Source organism: Mastigoproctus giganteus, chromosome 10 (assembly GCF_048544385.1).
Source record: "Mastigoproctus giganteus isolate SK-2022 chromosome 10, ASM4854438v1, whole genome shotgun sequence".
NCBI lineage: Eukaryota > Metazoa > Arthropoda > Arachnida > Uropygi > Thelyphonidae > Mastigoproctus > Mastigoproctus giganteus.
The window spans coordinates 168,323,952-168,331,764 of NC_143584.1; positions in this window are offsets into that span (position 1 = coordinate 168,323,952).

Genomic DNA, 7,813 nt, shown 5'->3' on the forward strand with positions numbered 1-7,813 from the left:
AAGAAGAAGAACTCTTTATTGCATAAAAAAGGAACACGCCGGACACAATACCCTTCACGGCTACAAGCCAGGGGTTTTCAGTAAAGGCTAATACAATATAACAAACAAGGATGAGATAGGAGAAAAAAAAACAATATTATTGCTAATTATTCAACTGTAGGTTTAAACACTGGAAAAAAATTGGAAAAAATGTACCTATGAAAATATTTACACAACACCACGTTATCGAGTTAAATTATTCTCCAGGGAGCAGTCCTTTTACAGTGCTGGAATCATCTGAGCAAGCGCAGAAAGTTGGAACACTGCAGTGATGGATCCATGGCATTGATGGACAGGTCCTCGGGAGCAGGTTCTAATGTCCTTTGACGCGGTCCTGAGAAGAAAGTCGATGGAGTAAGTTCTACCTGTATTTTTTTTTCAATGCGAACTTATAGAGATCGCGATCCAAGGAGTGATTGTATTGCAGCATTTGCACAGGAAAGAACCGAACGAATAACTTTAACCGGTTTGGAGTGGCCTGGAGGACTGGATTGGCCCGAAGGCCTGGTACTGCGATTCTCAATCCGCAGTTAGCCCAGAAGTCTGGTTCCGAAATAATGCCAACCATCATTTTTATAGCAAAGACTCGTCTTTGCTGTAATCCACAATGGATTGATGATGTCGCAGAGAAATATTAATCATACTGCATCGAGTGTGGCACAGAATAAAGTCACTCACATTCAGGCCTTAGGCAGAGGCTCGGTTCGAAAAATCAGAGACGGTGTCCTGAGGAGGACAGTGCAGCAAGTGGCACTGTCCCCTATATGGCTGCCACAAGAGAAGAGCAAGACCATCCATCGCCACAAACTGGAAGGGCTCCTGAGCAACTGTGCTAGTGACCGCCCAGGACGGGAGAAAAAACCAACATATGAATTGGAGCATCGAAAACACGGCGAAATATACGCCAATCACCTCCCCCCTCCCCCCAACAATGTACAAGATCCTGACCAGCTGCATAACGAGAAAGATATCAGACCACTTGGAAAACTAGAACATAATGGCCGAACAGCAAATACAAATAAAAATTATTATATTAGGGCCACCCTTTCTTACATATATCCATTTTCTATATTATGTCTGAATATTGCGTGTGTTCTCTGGTAGATTTGCCTGTTTTCCTGGACGAAAAGAACCCAGTTTCTGGAGGAAAAAGCCTTGCTGTCTACGCCTGAGACCGACAAACTCATCCACGTATTGAAAAAAGCCCATTAAAATCCTCGCCTCATCGATGGGATTCGAACCCGAGCCTTTTGCACTCGGTGTGGGGAGGACCGTGACGATATTACTGTGCTACCGCGCAGACTATGGCCAAACAGCTAAAAATATGCAAGCGGCTGAGCAAAGGATGCAAGGAACAATTAGCATAGATGCCGCGGTTATGGAGCAAGCCTCCAAGAAGATCCGCAACATCTACACAGACTACATCGATTACCGCAACGCCTTCAACTCCTTGCCTCGTAGCTGGTTAATAGAGGCGATGAACTCTACAAAGTCAATCCGATTGTGACAAACTTCCAGATAGAAACAATGGCGAAATAGAATACCACAATTAGGGTCGAAAACATCACAACCAGGCCAATCTCCATCAGGAGAGGAATCTTTCAGGGAGATGCCCTGAGCCCAGAGTGATTCTGGCTACCACTTAACCCACTGTCCAGCAGGCACAACAGTAGCAAGTACGGATATAACCTGAAAGAAGGAAGGAAGAACCTATACACGCTCATCCACCTGTTGTACAGGGAAGACATCAAGTTCTACACAGCCCACTGTGCTTCTGGCTACCACTTAACCCACTGTTCACCAGGCTCAACAGTAGCAAGTACGGATATAACCTAAAAGAAGGAAGGAAGAACCTATACACGCTCATCCACCTGTTGTACAGGGAAGACATCAAGTTCTACATGGCAACAGAAAAGCACCTCCCAACTATGCAAAAATGGCAGCGATGCTTTAATCCAACAAAGTGTAAGGTATTACACCTGGGAAACAGTAATCCCAAAATAACTTTTTCACTTGTTGGAGTTCAACTAAATCCAGTACTGGAGGAAAGGGACTTGGGTGTTACGATACGGACAAACATGAAATTCTCTGAGCATAGTAAACAGGTTGCAAGGAAGGCCCATGGTGTCCTATCGATGATCTATCGAACTTTTGCAAGTAGAGACAGGGACGTGATAATCCCATTACATAAGGCTTATGTTATACCACACTTGGAACACTGTGTTCAAGTATGGAGACCGCACCTGAAGAAAGACATCAAGCTTCTTGAAAGTGTGCAAAGAGGGGTTACTCGCCGGGTGAGATCGGCAAAAGGGCGTCCTTATGAAGAAAGACTTCGAATATGTGGGTTGCAGAGTTTGGAAACTAAACACCTTAGAGGAGATTTGATTGAGGTGTTTAAGGCCCTGAGAGGCATCAGTTAAATGAATGAGGACGAAATTTTCAAGATTATAAATGATGCTAGAACTACGGGACATAAATTCAAGTTACGGGGGAAACGTTTAGATTGGACTGCAGGAAGTTTTATTTTAGCGCGAGTTATAAATTACTGGAATAAGTTGCCTTCATGGGTGGTAGAAGACGACAGTTTGGGGAAATTCAAAGGTCATCTGGATAGTACCTTCAGAGTATGGGAAGCGCATAGGATGATTGGTTTCATTTCCTTTTTTTTATTAATTATTATTATTTTATTATTTTATTTTTTTTTTTTTTTTGTTCGGATTTTTTTTTTTTTTTTTTTTTTTTTTTGGCTGGTGCAGCATAAGCCATAGGCTTTCTTCCACCATGCGACCATTACTAATACTAATACTAATACTAATACTAATACTAACTACTCTAGATCACCGAAGAATTCAGCAATGATATTAGAATAGGGCACAAAAGGTGATATAGTTGTACACGTTGGAACTAATGATATTAAAAGTAGGACACCAGCGGAATTACTTAACAAGTACAGGTCACTGTTGAAAAAAAGCCATGAAGTAGGGTTGAATTTGAAAGTGTCTGCAATTCTGACCAGATACTATAGGAGGGAGTATATGATGAGAGCCTTGTCGATCAATTCGGCCCTGGAAAGATTGCGCAAGACTCAAGGGGTAGAATTTTTTTCAGCCTCGACTGTACTTGTTAACAAACAATGACTGACGATGTTACAAACAGTAAATTCTAAGTGGGAAGCATTCAAGGAATTAATCGTGGAAGCTACTAGACTTTTCATACCGATGAAGAAATATTGTTCAAGGTTTAGGCCTAAATGATTATCAAATGAACTAATGAGACTCGTGACAGAGAAGAAAAATGCATGGGATGCATATAAATTATCAGGCGACGCAGAAGCCTGTAGCAGATATAAGCTAGTCTGTAATCAGGTCACAAAGGAGGTTCGGCAGGCAAAGGCGGATTACGAGAAATCTTTGGCAAAAGATGCTAAGAAAAACAGCAAGGATTTCTTTACTTATATAAACTCTAAAAGGAAGGGGCTGAATATGATTGGTCCACTTGACATCGATGGTTCGACTGTTGATGATCCTGCTCAGATAGCAAACAAACTGAATGAGTATTTTGCATCTACATTCACACGTGAGGAATCATTACAGTTTGAAAATGGAAGAAGGTTATCAAATTGTAGCAGTGTGCTTAATGATTTTGTAATAACTGAGAGCAAAGTGGAGGAGAAATTGTTGAAGTTAAACATAAGAAAGGCACCTGGGGCGGATGGGATCTATCCAGTTATATTAAAGGAGGCGGCAAAGCAACTAAGCAAACCCTTAGCCATAATTATGAGAGCATCCTTGGATTCAGGGGAGGTTCCCACGGACTGGAGATGTGCAAATGTATCCCCAATTCACAAAGGAGGTTCGAAGGGTGACACGAATAATTACAGACCAGTTAGTTTAACTTCTGTTCCGGGTAAAATAATGGAGTCACTGGTTAAAGATGCATTGCAGGATCATCTAGACAAGACTGCAGCAATAATTCAGACACAGCATGGGTTTTTTAAGGGAAAGACTTGTCTGACAAATTTGATTGGTTATTATGATGTGGTCACAAAGGAACTGGATGCAAAAAATAATTTTGATATCATATACTTGGATTTCAGGAAAGCTTTTGACACTGTTGCGCATGGAAGACTACTGTACAAATTGGAGCAGAATGGTATTAAGGGTAAGTTGCTACAATGGATAAAAGGATGGTTAAGTGGGAGAAGACAGAGGGTGGTAATCAATGGGTGCTGCTCTTCGTGGACTAATGTTATTAGTGGAGTCCCACAGGGTTCGGTGTTGGGTCCACTGTTGTTTTGTATATTTATCAATGATATTGATGAAGGTATATAAGGCTTAATGTCGAAGTTTGCAGATGACACGAAGGTTGGCAGGGTTGTTAATGACAGTAATGGCAGTGTGCTACTGCAACAGGATCTAGATAATTTGGGCAGATGGGCTAAGAAGTGGCAACTGAAGTTTAACCTTGACAAATGCAAAGTACTGCATATGGGTAGAAGTAACCCCAGAGAAACGTACCAACTGTGTGGTACTACACTTAAGGTGGTAGAAAATGAAAAAGACCTGGGAGTAATTGTGCAGTCAGATATGAAGTTTTCTGAGCAATGTAGACAGGCTGCTAGGGCAGGTCATGGGGTTTTGTCAATGATATATAGGAATTTTGCTAGCAGGGAAAAGGAGGTGATTGTCCCTCTGTATAAGGCAATGGTCAGGCCACGCCTTGAGTACTGCGTACAGGTCTGGAGGCCTCATTTTAGGAAGGATGTAGATTTGCTTGAGCGTGTACAGAGAAGAGCAACACGATTGGTGAGGGGAATGAAGGGATCCTCTTACCAAGAGAGGCTCAAGTTCTGCAAATTGCAGTGGCTGGAGACTAGGCACCTGCGCGGTGATCTGATTGAGGTCTATAAGGCCTTGAATGGGTTGAGCACGCTGAATTCTGATGGGATTCTCCCACTTGTTCAGAATACGAACCTACGGGGACATAAGTTCAAATTAAGAAAGGATAGATGTAGAATAGATGTGCAGAAATTTGCCTTTAGCCAGCGGGTGGTTAATTGCTGGAACAAACTTCCATCTGTCGTTGTGGAAGTTGATAGGTTAAATAAATTTAAGGAGGAACTGGACAGGCAATTGGAGGGTATGGTGTGATTTTTTTTTTTTTTTTTTTTTTGGGTGATGCTGCATAAGCTCCTACACTTGCTTTCTTGCATCAGGTGCCACTACTACTACTACTACTACTACTACAGGAGAGATTGCTTCTACAGGGATGGGATACACTTAAATAGAAAGGGTGCAAGAATATTTGCTGATGCTATCGAGGAAGTGTTACGTGGGTCGGAAAACTGCTAGATTGGGGGGACGACAAAGACTAATAGATTAACAGTAGCCACTGGCAGAGGTGAAAGAGATTCTTGCACTGCTTCTATTGGAATGAGCAGAAGCCTGAAAAACAAGATGCAGGATATTTCAGAGAGTGCTGGAAGTCATTGCGGTAGAAGTAAACACATGGGTTGCGTTAGGGTAGTTAAGAATAGAAACAGTTGCATGTATACTTGCGTGTACACCAAGGCTAGGAGTTTAGTAAATAAATTTGATGAATTTGAGGTATTGCTCAAAACATCAAAGGCAGATATTGTTGGGATATCAGAGACATGGTGTCACAGAGGTATAAGGAATCCGGAACTGGAATTTGGGGAGTACAACGTCTACAGAAAGGATAGACAGGATAGGAAGAAAGGAGGGGTTATGCTGTTAATTAAAAAACACATAAAATCCAAGGAAGTGGAACCAGTCGACATCGATGTACAGGGCAGTGTCCAGTCAGTTTTGTGTGACATAAGCATAGGTAAATCAAAATTGAGAGTAGGAGTGTGCTATAGGCCTAATGACTCTGAGGAGTATAATAAGATACTGTACAGAGAAATAGAATTGGCCAGTAAATCAGAGAGTCTTATAATGGGGGATTTTAATTTCCCAGATATTGACTGGAATTTGTGGGTTGGTCACTCACACACTAGCAAGGCTTTTGTGGATTTATTGGATGATTTTTTTTCTACACCAGCATGTTCGGGAGGCAACTAGAGGGAGTAATACTCTTGGTTTAATAATCAGTAGTGATTCTTCATGCATTAAGAATCTGCAGATAAAGGAACCACTAGGTGGCAGTGATCACAGTTTGCTGAAGTGGGATTTACTCAAGGAGATAACTACCATCAGAGGTAAAGGGAAGGGTTTTTGCTTTCGTAAAGGCGACTATGATGGTCTGAGACAGTATTTAAATTCTATGCAGTGGGACCAACTGATGATGTTACCAACAGCAAATTCAAAATGGGAAGCATTCAAGGAACTAATCTTGGAAGCTACCAGGATTTACATACCAACAAAGAAATATTGTTCAATGTTCTGGCCTATATGGTTGTCAGATGAACTAATGAGACATATGGCAGAGAAGAAAAATGCATAGGATACATGCAAATTAATGGGTGACATGGAAGCCTATGATAGATATAAGTTGGTCTGAAACCAAGTCACAAAGGAGATTAGGCAGGCAAAGGCAGACTACGAAAAATCCTTGGCAAAGGATGCAAAGAAAAACAGAAAAGAGTTCTTTACCTATTTAAACTCAAGAAGGAAAGGGATGAATCAGATTGGTCCACTGGATGTTGATGCTTCAACAGTTGAGGATCCTGGTCAGGTGGCTAACAAACTAAATGAATATTTTGCATCGACATTCACACATGAGGAGTTATTCAGGAAGGGTAATGTCGTAGGTGAAGTAAACATTGGCAGTGAGCTAGACGATTTTCTAATAACTGAGAGGAAAATTGAGCAGAAATTGTTGAGGATAAACATAAAAAAGGCACCCGGGGGGGATGGGATCTATCCAGTTATATTAAAGGAGGCAGCAAAGGAAGTAAGCAAACACCTAGCCATAATTATGAGAGCTTCTTTGGACTCAGGGGAGGTACCCATAGACTGGAGATGTGCAAATGTAACCCCAATTCACAAAGGAGCAAAGGCTGACACAAGTAACTATAGACCTGTTAGTTTAAATTCGGTTCCAGGAAAATTAATGAAGGCACTGGTCAAAGAAGCATTGCAGGATCATCTAGACAAGAATTCAGTTATAGCTCAGATGCAGCATGGTTTTGTTAAGGGCAGGTGTTGTCTGACCAATGTTATTGGATACTATGATTTAGTCACAAAAGAACTGGATGTAGGGAATAACTTTGATATTATATATTTGGATCTTAGAAAGGCTTTTGACACTGTTGCGCATGGAAGACTGCTCCATAAATTGGAGCAGTGTGGCATTGGAGGCAAATTGCTGCTAGGGATAAAGGGATGGTTGAGTGGCAGAAGACAGAGATTGGTAATCAATGGACACTGTTCAACGTGGAGTAATGTTATTAGTGGAGTTCCTCAGGGATCCGTGTTGGGTCAATTGTTGTTTTCTGTATTTATAAATGATATTGAAGATGTGGTATATATCAAGCTTAATGTCCAAGTTTGCAGACGATACAAAGGTTGGCAGGGTTGTTAAGGACACTACTGATGCTATGCTGCTGCAACAGGATCTGGAAAGGTTGAGCAGATGAGCTGAGTGGTGGCAAATGAAGTTTAACATTGACAAATGTAAAGTAGTACATATGGGAAACAGTAACCCCAGATCAACGTATCAACTCTATGGTAGTAAGCTGACAGTGGTAGAGAATGAAAAGGACCTGGCGGTAATTGTGCAGGCAGATATGAAGTTCTCTGAGCACTGC